The 14116-nt window shown below is 33.5% G+C and overlaps 1 protein-coding gene and 1 long non-coding RNA gene across 2 annotated transcripts in view; one reads left to right on the plus strand and one right to left on the minus strand.

The window, feature by feature from the left end:
- Spry3 (sprouty RTK signaling antagonist 3) overlaps window positions 1-180 on the minus strand; it is a 6531-nt gene extending 6351 nt beyond the window's left edge. The window contains exon 1 of the mRNA XM_005370654.2: window positions 82-180. The gene's annotated coding sequence lies outside the window, so the exon portion shown is untranslated. The remainder of the gene's footprint in view (window positions 1-81) is intronic.
- LOC113455677 lies at window positions 100-7371 on the plus strand. Its single transcript, XR_003376669.1, has 3 exons — window positions 100-161; window positions 5408-5582; window positions 7273-7371. It is a non-coding gene; the product is annotated as an uncharacterized LOC113455677 (long non-coding RNA).
- Window positions 7372-14116: the final 6745 nt, after the last annotated feature.

A 14116-nucleotide genomic window follows, 5' to 3' on the forward strand; every position in this document is an offset into this window, starting at 1 on the left:
AGAGAGAGAGAGAGAGAGAGAGAGAGAGAGAGAGAGAGAGAGAGAGAGAACGGCGGCATTAAAGGGGGTTGAGAATCAGACCTGTAGTGGCAGACACTCTGTGGATTTTACATGCAGAGCTGAATCTTGATGCACGTATTCCCCAAAGAAAGCTCAGCAGGGTAAGTTCACCTCCTCCTCTTTCTCCTCCTCCTCTTCTTTCTCCTCCTCCTCTTTCTCCTCCTCCTTCTCTTTCTCCTCCCCCTCCTCCTCCGCCTCTTACTCCTCCCCCTTCTCCTCCTCCTCCAGTTTCTTTCCCCCTCCTCCTCCAATATTTTCCTTCCCCTTCTCTTCCCCTCCCCCTCCCCTTCTCTCCTTCCTTCTCCCTTACCTACTCCCCCACCTCCCTTTGCTCCCCCCTCCCCCGCCTCCACATCCACCTCAGACTCCTCCAATCTGTCAGAAGAACCAAAGCAGCAGAAACTGCAGTTGTAGACACAGGGTATCTCAACCAAGCAATAGATACCGCTAGTGTGTGATTATTTATACAGCTCTGGATGTGTTGGTATATGATCTGCGGCAGTATGTGTGTAGGGTGAGGTTGCACTCTGTGTTCAGCTCAGCTAGCTGGTTGTTCTGTGAATGTAGAGGGTTTCTGGAGGTCTTGTGAATGGGTTATAGGGGGAGGATGGGAAGGGATTTATTGCTCGTTGCTATAATTTTTTTCTCTCCCCCGTCTCTGTGTCGTGGCTTTCCCGGAGCTTTAGCTCTTAATGCTTGGCTAAGTGGCGTCATCCAGCTGAAATTGAATCGACCCATTAGAACTCCCCATAGGAATCTCTGTATCCGGTCCCTGGGTAATGACTGAAACAAATTTTAAAGAGGAGTGGGGTTCCAGGGGTGGTAAAAATTTTAAGGGGACCTTATTTAAATATCTCTGCCAATCACAAGACTCAGAATTTGCTGACTGACTGTAGCTTCAATCTGATAAAGATTGAGCTTCTCCTTTAAGGGCTTCCCCCACCTCTTTTCCTCATTCATTCCCACTCCCCCCCCACCGCACTAATGATTGTCCATCCATCATCCTCTGGGAAACCATTACCCAACCTACATTCCCTTTTCTTCCTTTAGCATGTCATACATTTAACAACAAATATTTATTAATTGCCTTCCTTTGTGCTAGGTGTTCTGAATTCCTGCCTTTATGGAGCCTCCTTGGGACTTTCTGGGTTCTGAAAATAAAGCAACAAAGCAGCCTTAATTTACTCTTAGAGAGAAAGACAAATCTTTCTGTAAATTTTCTTCAGCTCATTATTTAGTTCAGTAAGAAGGGGGGGATTGTCCTTCTCACACCCAGACAGAAGCATTGGAAGAAATTCAAGCCTTATATTTAAAATTAAAGTCCTGCTTAGGTGGACTAGTGGCAGGAACTTGGCCATCAACATTCTTAGGATGCTTTGGTTACTCTATCTATAAAATTAAGATGGTAAATGGTGACAGTTCAGACTAAAACAAACTCGTGAGTCTGGAAACTCAGATTCTTAATCTTACTCTAATTCCTTGTGTGACCTTTGTAATTTGCTTCCTCTCTAGAGCCCCAATTTCTACATTAACAGAAGGAAATCTGATTTGGTAATTGCCCTGTCTAGCTTTGCCATTATATTATCTACACCCTTTCATGAATATCAGAACAAAAGAAAACAGAAACTGTAAAAATGTATGGATGTGTGTTTGCACATACTCTGTAAAAGTTCTTCAGATTATTCTGTTGCTATATATCATATATGTGTATAATACTTATATTCATATACAATTTATAAGCAAATCTAAATGTGTTTTTAATCATAATTATCAGTCAAGAGATTTTTCTATGTAAATTCTTCTCTTTTATGGCTCAATACTGTTCTTCTCTTGAGTTTATTGAAATTATGAAAACCATAAAAACTAAATCATAGGTTTGTCTGCAGATAATAGATTAGTAATCTATTCCTTTAACAACTATTTATTGTACATCAACTATGTGCCAAGAACTTACTACTAGCTAGATCCAGGCCAACAGATCAACATTAACAATTTTGACTTCTCAATTTAGGAGGTATGTATTTGACTTTGGAAAATTCAGTTAACCCCTATGAACCTATTTCTTCATTTTTAAAATAGAGACAAAAATAGTGCTACATCATAGAATTATATTGTTGCTCTGTAATTTGAATAAGGTTTTACATTTAGAAATTCTATTAGATTGGCATATAAAAAACATTCAATGAATAGTAAGTATAAATTAAAAAATGTTTTCACCTTAATTCAGTCCATAAGCATAGCAAGAGATGGTTTTAATTAAATGTCCTTTTAGTTTGTAAAAGTTTTAAAAACTTTTCATTTTATGTGTATGAGTGTCCCACCTATATGTAAGTGCACCATGTGCATGCAATGAAAACAGAAAAGGACATATTATAAGCTACCATGTAGGTACTGGGAAACTGAACCAGAGTCCTCTGTAAGAACAAGTGCTCTTAACCTCTGAACTATCTCTCAAGCCCCATCTTTTATTGTTTTAAGGTACACATTTAAATTTGAACAGGTGGGTTGCCTAATTATTTCCCCCTTTATTCTTTGAGTCTATATTAAGGAAAAAATCAACCAAGATTATTCAACCTTACATTTTAGGATACCTATGCCAAAACAATTATGTTACGGATCATTCATTCCACAGTGTTTTCTATGGGCCAACCATTAGTAAATTTCTGGTATTCCAACAACTACATGTCCTGTCCTTTCAGAATTGACATTTAATTAAGTAGGGAGACATTTTTAAAATCTGCAGGATACTATCTTAAGTATTTTATGTGCTTCAACTCATTTAATTCTTACAACAATCCTATGGAGTTTACCTACAAAAGAGAAACAAAAATTTAAAGAAATTATGTAATTTACATGACTTATAAGTTTCAGATCTGAATTTAATTTACTACAGGGCTTGCATACTTAATCACTATGCCATAGTTCCTAGTCATGTGCAAATCCCCCCTACACACACATATGCAACATTCTTCCAAACTATTTGGCATTTATTATGGTTAGAATATATGTGTCTCCCCAAAATTCTTATGTTGAAAACTAATCACCAATGTTGTGTTATTAAGAGGAGAGTCTATTGAGAGTTAATTAGGTCATGAAATTGGAGCCCTCATGGAATTAGTGATCTTATACAAGAATCTCTGGTGAGCTAGGGTGTCCTTTTCATGATATAAAGATTTAGTGAGAAGGTTCCTATGAATCAGAAAGTTGGACCTCATCAGACACTACCAATAACTTTATATTAAACATTCCAGTCTTTAGAATACATCTACTCTAAGATATTTTGTTATAGTAGGTAAAACAAATAAGACATTAACTCTGAATATTTTTTATTATTATATACTTCTTTGTCTTTGAATATTCTGCTCAGTCTTCTTGAAATACTTCACTAATGTTTATTTTTATACCTAGGTGTCAAAGTCCCACATTGTAGGAAAACATTGCCTAATCATGTCAATACTCTTCTTAAGGTTCCAGTTGGCTTCCTTATTCTTTAATACAATCAATCACAGAATTTGTCAGCCTTTATTTATGATTATCTGTTTTCCATGTTAGACAGTTATCATTGGTGGTATATACATTTATTGTATTTGTCTTTATTGCTTTATCTCTAGGGACTGATATACTACCCACACAATTAATGACTATTGTATGAATAGTTAAATGATTCTTGGAAATAAACCTTGATAACTTCTTGACCTTTGCATTTTAAGCTACTATATTCTCAAATTACTTTTGTAGTTCAATAGACCATCAGACAAGGACGGCTCTATAAAGAAAATTCCTGATGAGCCATTATAAAATTCAACATGTATTATCTGGCATTTTGCTTTATGAAACCATTAGATTTTTGTAACAGTACATTTCAGGAAATATGTTAATGGTTTACTTTTTGGTAAAATACAGATTCATTAAATTGCTGAAGATAATTCAAGTAGTTTGCGACAGTGTGGGAACTAGAACCAAGCACAACTTTCTTGTTTCTTAATCTAGAAATTTCTTTTTGTTTATAAAATACCTTAATGACATTAATTTCATTCCAAGTGAGTTTGTAGATATTATTTCAGCACAAATCAGCCATGTATTTTTTTCCAAAAATATAAATGAATAACCTTGAAGAAGACCATAAAACTACTTTGCCCTCAAAATATTTCCCTTACTACTCTAAAAATCTCTCAATTGTGATTTTACAATAAATTAATCACATCTTTAAACACTTTATAGTAACTGATTGTTCAGTTCACTTCTCTTATGACAGTTAACTCAAAGATATCTTAAAGGTGAAAGAATATGTTTAAATATTATACAAATTAAAAAAGATAGGTTGCAAAAGCAGTGAAAGACTTAAAGAGATATTAGTATCTGGTCAAGAAAAAAACTGAATAAACAAACCTACCTAATTTACATGAAGGGCACATTTGGAAAGTTCAGTTGTCAGAAACTGACTAGCACATGGAGTTCTGAGAAGAATGATACATTCAAACTGTCTTATGTAAGAGATATACATTGAAAATAGGAACAAGATGTGTAATGTTGGAGAATAACTTGAATGACAGGCAGAATAATTTAGACAATGTTTTAGGAATCAGAAATAATTTTTTGAACAAAGTAATAAAGTATAAAATTAAACCATATTAAGAAAGATATATTGGAGGGAGGGGTAGTGAGATTGTTCATCAAATAAAAGTGCTTGCTGTCAAGCCTGAGGACCTGAGTTCAAACCTCATAACCCACATGATAGGAGAGAACCAGGTCTTGCAAATTGTACTTTACCTCCCCACGACATACACACACACACAAAATAGATAGATGTGAAATTAAAATTTAAAAAGAAAGACATACAGGACATGATAAATTGGTTAGGAATATTTGAATTAAGTCAGCTAATTTAGAAATTTAAAGCATCTTGGAGAAATTTTAAAAAAAGAAAACAAAAAGGGCTGGTTTAGGGAATTGACAGTGAAAATGGGAAGTTGGGCTGGTTTAATAATAACGATACGAAAAACCAAAATAATAATAATAATAATAATGATACATTGTCATATGGAGACGTAGGAAGGTGAGCATGAGTTTAAAACAATATTGGTGCTAGAAAAAAGATTTAGAAACTAAATTATCAAGCCTTCATTATAAAATTGTATTTAAAATTCCAACCTATCTGCTTATCCTAGTTTCTTTTTTACAGTTATCTATGTAATATTATTCTGCCTTAAAGATTATTTCAAGTATGATGTCCTGTATAACGTTTTCAACATCTTATTTGTACTTCCAAACTTTAAAAACAGGAGAGTTGTGGTTTTGTAGAATTTATCAATTTTTAAAAAGATTTGTTTTATTTTTGTGTGTATAGGCTGTTCTTGAATACCTCTATAATCAAGGATGATTTTAAAGTCCCAATCCTGCTGTCTCCACTACTTCAGTGCTGGAATTACAGGCATATGTCATCACACCATGTATATGCTGTGAATCAAGGGTTCCATACCTTCTAGAGAAGCATTCTACTGAGACCTATATTTCCCAGCCAGGTATTTATCACTTCCAATTTGTACTGTAATAGTTTATGTATGTCTTATCTTTACAACTAAAGTTATCTTACTGAATATCCAACTATGTGTTCCTAAGGTACTTTTAATTGTGATTATTATAATTACACTGTATTATTGAAATAAGTGAAATGAAAAGAACCCAGGACTCCTGATGCTTGGGCCAACATTCTTTATGCTGTACAACAAACAGAAAGGATGATAAGATTTTTTTTTGAGTTATTTGTGAGGAAGTATAGAACTTGAGGTGATCATGAGATGTTTTCAAGTGAGAACATTTAGAATAAACTTATTGATGTGTGACTAAAATTTGAGTGAAAAAACAGAATAGAAATTTAGGGACTACTAACATAGAAGAGATCATTGAATTTTTGAAAATGGATGAAACTTTGGAAGTACAGGAAAGTAATAGAGAAGATTGTGTATCGTGTAGAAAGTTAGAGAGCAAAAAGATAAAGAACTAGTGGGGAAACCAAATAACAAGCTATCATATGTTGGAAAGTATTCAGAGCAGCACGATGTTATAGAATTGCAGAGAAAATATAAATAAAGACAAAAATTTGGAAAAAAAATTATTTAAAATATGACTTAATTTACACATGGGACTATAGGTGAATAATTGAAAAATCCTAAGCATCAATAGGTTGAGAGGAACAAATCATGACATGGTTATAAGATTTTATCAACACAGGAAAGCTAGTGAATTGTGAAATAAAAGGAAGGAATTAGTGGAAAAAGAGATGAATAGGAGGTTTAAAGTATTTGTTGGAGCCAAATTCCAGTGGAATTTACAAGGATTGACATTCTGAAGCAAAGTATGTTGTGTACTTTAGAGCGAAAGATAGTCACAAGTCTTACCTTTGTTACATTTTAAAGCAAAGGATAGTCACAAGCTTTGCTCTTGTTACAATTTTACCTGGAATTACACTGCTGAAGAAAGAACTTAAACACCTGAAGCCTGGATAAGACTATGACAACTAAGGAGTTTCCCGTAGCTTGATCCTAGTGAATTCCAAGGGTCACAGAAAACATCTCTGCAACTAAGCCAATCTAGAGAAGGCTTTAGAGTCAGATCTAGGTTTACAGCCAGTTCCATTAATTAGTAGCTGTGTGATGTTTGGCTTAGTTACCTAAGACTTTTGACTCTTACGGTGTCCACTTGTGAAACAGACAATTTATTTGTTAAAAAAACTGAGTAATTTGAAATAAAGTGAATAGTAAGTAAACTAAGTACTCAATACATGGTAGATATTACTATGATTCTTATTTTCTGAGAGACTACTTCAGACACTGTGAAGAGTCAACTTAAAATTGCAGCAAACTCTCAAGATAGTCACTGGCATGTGGAGCAGGTATACACATTAATACAGTGACCACAGCACATGCAGAATATATTACTCATACAAAAGAAGTCATCTATAAATATTAATTATGGAAAAGAAGTAAATATATCTAACTAGCAAGCATAGTTCAATTTTTTTCTCTTTATCATACCTTAAGATAATTAAATATTCGGTTATTTTCTTTAGTAAAATATGAGATACTTGATTAAGTAAACAATCAGCAAACATATTGAGAATCAAATTTATATTAGGTTTGGGGGTTAGAAGGAAACCAAAGTATAATAGTAAATTAATTAATGATATGCATTTATTTTTAATTTTTGAGACAGGATCATGCTTTGTAGCTCTGTCTGATCTGGCCTTTGCTGTGTAGCACAGTCTGCTTTGAACTCATGGCAATACTTCTCTCCCAGCTTCCCAAGTTGTTATTACAGGTATGTGACTTTTTGTGCATCTAAATTGTATAGTAACAAAATATAATAATATTGCATAATTATGTGTTATTAATTAACATAGAAACAACAGATGAATATATTATTCCATAGATATCATAATCTAGTAAAAAGATATAAAATAGATAAATATATTAAAGTATATCAAGTGTTTTGGAGAGAAGCAGAAAGAAATATATCTAATTCACTGTTAAGAGTAATGATAACATAACATTTAATATAAATTTTGGGGGGCTAGAGAAATGGCTCAGTGGTTAAAAGTTCTTTTTCCAGAAGACCCAGTTCAATTCCCAGTATTTGCATGGCAGCCCTCAACTCAGTAACTCCAGTTCCAGAAAATCTTGAGCCATCTTCTGATCTCCACACAAGATAAAATTGTTTATAATAGAGAATTAGATTAGTTTTACAGGTACACTTTCTGATAATGATTATTTTAAATGTTGTATTAGACTAAGATATAATGTTGGCTCTAAATAAGCTCAGTGTGTTCTAAGAATTTAAGTGAGATATGCATTGTGGGGACTTCTAGAGAAAAATTTTGCCTCTGTGATATAGTGTGTTTCAATGTAATTCAAATATATATATATATATATATATACCATATACTTAACATCAGATAATATGCTTGATGTGAGAGATGCAGTGATGAATGTAGCCCAATATACTATGATACAAACTGCTTGCACCAATACAAACTGATTGAATGAGTGGATTAATGGTCTTATCCTCATTATTCATAGCGTACAATAATGGACATATAAAATATAAACTGTAATATAATATGTCAATAAACCAGAATGAGATACAATTATGGCCATAATTATGGTTAGGACAGTATAGACAAAGATAAGTGAGTGACAAGTAAAAAAAAAAAATAAAAAGAACTATGGAGACTTAGCAACTTATGGTTCATCAAAAAGTTTCATGAGATTCTTGCTTTCTAACACTTCTAGACAACTACAACCACTAGCCACCTTGCCTGGAACAGTGGAAACTTCCAGACCTGGCTCAGACTTCCTAACTGAACTCTAGACCTACATATCTAACTTTATATCAGATATCTCCACTCATTGTTTTTCTTTCTCTTGACATTTTGGTTGTCAGCCTAACCTTTAATGGTTGAGCCATCTCTCCAAGCCCTTCCTTTTTCTGTCAAACAATATAGGAGTTGAGGGGAATTGTTATTTTGTATATGGTAGTAACAGAAGGCTTCTCTCATTTGGATGAAATTTGACTCAAGTAAAATAAAAACCCTGAGATAGCAAGGACTTGGGGGTGTAACCCAGTGGTATATTATAAACCACAGATAGACCTCAGTAAATGCACATTCCTGAGGCCAGAAGTGTGAAAAGATTAACTTCCTATTCTTATAGTGGAATACTGGAGAAAGACTGGTAGTATATGAGATGCAGCAAAGGCTCATAATTTGGAGTTCTGAAAGTGATGTTAAAGATTTTGTATTTTACTCAAAATGGTCTGAGAAAATGTTAAATGTTTTCGCACAGAGCACTAATAAAATTTGAACTATAATATATATAATCATATAAATATATAAATATAATTTTGTAATGCTTTCTTTAGATGCTCTGTGGAGTATATATTCAAGATACAGGCTTGGATTGGAAGTTGGAAAAAATTAGGAAGCTATTGAAGGAGTCTAGATGCTAGAGTAGTAAAAGTAGACATGAATCAAGTTATTGTGTAAATATTTTGTTGTAAAAATAATTTCAGAGTAGTGCTATTTAACTGATAACTGCATAAAAGTAATATTCCTGTTACTTTGGCTTCTTGTCTCTATCAAGGTGGTTGTACATTTCTAAGTTAAGTTACAGAAAACTGTGGTTAAAAAACAAGCAAAATTATAAAAGACAGTATGGATGGTTTTGTAAAAGTTTTAGGTAAAATTTCAATAGATTGTTTTAGGAATAATTATTTAAATTTTCTGCAACCATATCAACACTCTTTCAAGGTGCTGAGTTTAGCCAATATGCGCATCCATGTATTCTACATGCATTCTGGGGTTTTGTAAACTTCTCTGAGTAAAACTGTATAGATTTCACTTCACGTGTTAACAATTGCTAATAGATGTGTTTTTTAAAAGAGAGTTTAAAGCAACATTATACAAACTGAGAAGGTTAATAATACACTCATATGTATAAAATAAGTGATGAAAAAGAGGTCATGAACTTGCAAAAGGGCAAGGAAAGTATATTAAACGGTTTAGAGGGAAGAAAGGGAAGGGAGAAATGGTGTAGTTAAAATCTCCAAAACAAAAAAAAATTACGTAAGAATATAGAATTTATCGGAATTTTGGCTCTATTTTAGTCCTTACATACTTATATTGGTGTTTTCTCCTATATTTTCCCAACAGTGTGTGTGTGTGTGTGTGTGTGTGTGTGTGTGTGTGTGTGTGCATATGTGTATCTAATCTAAATAAAGCATAATTCTCATGTTTTTTCAAAGGGAAACAGATTAAATTTGCTCTTAATGGAAAGGAAGAAATACCTCCTGATTTCTAATTTCTTCATGTGCAGTTTTGCTTTGATGGCCCAAATAATGAATTATCTCCCTTTTACTTATATATCCTGTCTTGGACCTGGGGGTGTGTCCTATATAAACTCCTTATGTCCCATAGAGATGACATCTTCATAGGAATTATCTCTATGATACTTCAAGATGCTTCAACTATTTCCTTTTATATAATGTATTATATTGCTACTGAGTCTTTTTGTCTACTTTCATGTCTCAGAAGTGTATCAAGAAAGTAGTTAAAACTACATTAAACATCTGACTGCGTGGTATTGAGATTCTGGTTTCAACTTAGCAGAACACTTTCCTCCTCCACATATGTACCAATATTTATCCCACGTTGTTCAAATTATCTCACTTCTTTTTATCTACATTAATTGGAAGTTTTATAATTTGTGAATAAGAAAACAGTGGGGCAAATTCCTACAAATATCAGATATCTGATACATCCATATTGTACTCTTGTTTACAAGCAGGTCAGCCTAGTGTAGGTGACAACAGCATTGAAGATTGCTTTTGACTCTGGAAGAAGTTTGTTTTTAGAACTCACATCCTACCCAGAACTAAATTTAACCATTACTTTCATTTAAAATCATTTTGACAAATTCAATTAAGTTTTAGCTTTGTGTTTCAAGGTCTCCCCCATCCCTTCCTACTAGTCATGAACATTATTCATGTTAAACTTCTTCCCCACAAACACATCAGGTTTCTTCTCCCTTGCCATGCTTGTTTCTTTACTTTCTGGTTGGTTTTATTTTCTATCTTTCGTCTCTCATTTCTTTTTTTCCCTATCCTCTGATTCCATTTTCCTCTTGATGCTCTTAACTTAAAAAGAATCCCTTAGATTTATTCCTAGTGCTTGAACTGGCATTAGGAGTCCATTCTTTTTGGAGGGATACCTTGATCAGCCTAGATTTAGTGGGGAATGGCCTTGGTCCTACCTCAAAGTGATGTGTCAGACTTTGTTGACTTCCCTTCGGAGCCTTATACTTTCTGAGGAGTGAATAGAGGCCTGGGGAAGATAGAGGGAGTGGAAGGAAGGAGGGAGTGGGAACTGAGATTGGTATGTAAATGAAAAAAGAATGTTTAAAAAATAAATTTAATAAAAAGACTCCCTCAGGAATACTCTTCTAACAAGTAAAGAAAGGACACGTGCTCAAGATTAAAAATAAGTTTTGTGCAATTATTTATAAAATCTTCTCAGGCTAAAGACATTTATATTTGTCTTCTTGTGTGACATTTGGTTCACACATAACATTAATGACATCTTTTCATTTGTTGATTATTTATAATGTTCAAGGAACTATTACATAGATATAGTTATGAAGCTATTAAGGAAAGTGCTAAGGCCATTCTCATTTTAAGATGAATCACTTGAAGCCAACAAAGATATAGAAAACACAAATTAGGTCAAATAGCATTTTTTACAGATATTTCAAATTCTGTATACATTATAGGTGAGAAGTATGAAGTAGTTATAACCATACAATGAATCAACATGAAATAAAATAGTTTGTTTTTTCTACTATTGCTATCCAATAGTCTGAGAGGGGCAGAATAAAAATAAGAATCTAGAAAGAAAACATTGAATTTATAATCAGTTAATTGTCTACAATGGTATAAGCACCATTTAGTGAAAAAAGAATAGTTTTTCCAACAACCAGTGCTAGAAAACGGAATAGTCTAATGGCAAAGAATGAAGTTTGACCCTAACTTCAAACCATATAGAAAAAAATTAACTAGAACTAGATCATAGCTAAGAAGCAAACGAAGCAAATATTTGTGACCTTGGATTGTGTAACCCTTAAATACATAAGCTAAGAAGGCACATGAGTAAATATTTGTGACTTTGGATTGTGCAAACCTCCTTATATACAGCAACAAAGTACAAGTGATAAAAGAAAAGATAGACAAATTGAAATCCTTAAAAATCCTTAGAAGCAATTTTTCTGGCAAAATATCACCAGTAAAGTACACATAAAAAATGAAAGAAAATTTTTGCCAATGATATTTGTAAATTTAACTCATATCTATGATAAAGAACTCTTTCAACTCAAGAATAAAAGGGAAGTAAGATGAAAAATGGACAGAGGTCTGATCTCCAAAATATACAAAGAACTCAAGAAATTAGTCATCAAAAGAACACATAATCCAATTAAAAAATGGAGTACAGACCTAAACAAAGAACTCTCAACAGAGGAATCTAAAATGGCTGAAAGACACTTAAGAAAATGTTCAACATCCTTAGTCATCAGAGACGTGCAAATCAAAACAACTCTGAGATTCCATCTTACACCTGTAAGATTGGCCAAGATCATAAACACGGATGACAACTTATGCTGGAGAGGTTGTGGGGTAAAGGGAACACTTCTGCATTGCTGGTGGAAATGCAAGCTGGTACAGCCCCTTTGGATGTCAGTGTGGTGATTTCTCAGAAAATAATGAAACAACCTTCCTCAAGACCCAGTAATACCACTTTTGGGTATATATCCAAAGGATGCTCAATCATGCCACAAGGACATATGCTCAACTATGTTCAAAGCAGCATTGTTTGTCATAGCCAGAACCTGGAAATGAACTAATTGCCCCTCGATTGAAGAATGGATAAAAAAAAATGTGGTACATTTACACAATGGAATATTACACAGCAGAAAAAAATAACAACAGCTTGAATTTTGCAGGAAAATGGATGGAGCTCAAAAACATTATTTTGAGTAAGGTAACCCAGACACAGAAAGACATTTATCACATGTACTCACTCATAGGCAGTTTTTAAACATAAAGCAAAGAAAGCCAGCCTACAAACCACAACCTCAGAGAATTTAGACAACAATGCAGACACTAAGAGAGACTTACATAGATTTAATCTACATTGGAAGTAGAAAAAGACAAGATCTTGAGTAAATTGGGAGCATGGGGACCTTGGGGGAGGGTGGAAAGGGGGAGGGGAGAGACAGGGAGGGAAGCAGAGAAAAATACAGAGCTCAATAAAAATCAATAAAAAAGAAAAATAGACAAAGGAATTGAACAGAACCTTCCTAAGTAAGACATATTAACAACCAATATGTGTATGCAAAACACTCAATATCAATAGTAATTAGTAAAGTGCAAACAAAAAAACATAACTACATGCAACTTTGCAACCATTAGAATGGCTAATATCAAAACAATTGATAGCAACAGTGTTAGTGGGGAAGTGGAGAAATTAGAAAAATTTTATATTACTGATGAGATTGTAAAATGATGCAGTTACTTTGGAAGCAGTTTGAAAGTTATCTAAAATGTTAAATATAAAGTTATAATATGATTTAAGAATTCTAGTAGCATATGTACATTTGGAAAATATTGAAAATATAAGTCTATATAAAATATATGCATAGGCTGGGCAGTGTTGGCCTACACCTTCAATCCCAGATTTTTGGGAGGCAGAGGCAGGCAGATCTCTATGAGTTTGAGCCCAGCCTGGTCTACAAAAGCTAATTCCAAGACAGTTAGGACTGTTACACAGAGAACCCCTTTCTCATAAAAACCAAAAAAATTAAAAAATAAAATATTATTTTTAGCATTAATATTTAATATCTTGGTTATTTAGAATTAGCTAAAAGATGAAAATAACCAACTAACCCTGACTCTAACACTAAGAAAATAGGATGGAATATTTTTCAATCACAAAATTATTAAAATTGATACATAAATTATCCTTGAAGTTAAAAAAGCCACACACAAAAGGTCATGGACTGTATGATCCTGTTTATATGAAATGTCCATAGTAGGCAGACATATAAAGACAGAAAGTAGAATATAGGTTTGGGAGGCTAAAGGAAGAGTTTGGAGTGATTGATAATGAACGTATGTTTCCTATTTGGTTGATGAAACTGTTGATATTAGGTAGTTATGAGTGCACAAGTGTGTGAATATAACCCAAACTATTGAATTGTGTACACTAAATGAGTATTTTTTACTATATGTTTTAAAATAATGTATTGGGGGAACTCACTAGTCTTCATGTAAAAAGACTCCTGGCATAAATAACTCTTTTATCAAAATGCCAGTCAGTCTTTGAACATCATTTAGCAAATTTTCAGATTTTGATATTATAAATAGAAATACAATAAATTATTGTAGGAGCTGTGGGCTATGTTCCTGCCTCCCCAGCTCCTGGTCGCCTGGCTAGCTTATGCCCCGAAATAAC

This window comes from Microtus ochrogaster, unplaced genomic scaffold, assembly GCF_000317375.1.
Source record: "Microtus ochrogaster isolate Prairie Vole_2 unplaced genomic scaffold, MicOch1.0 UNK85, whole genome shotgun sequence".
Lineage (NCBI taxonomy): Eukaryota > Metazoa > Chordata > Mammalia > Rodentia > Cricetidae > Microtus > Microtus ochrogaster.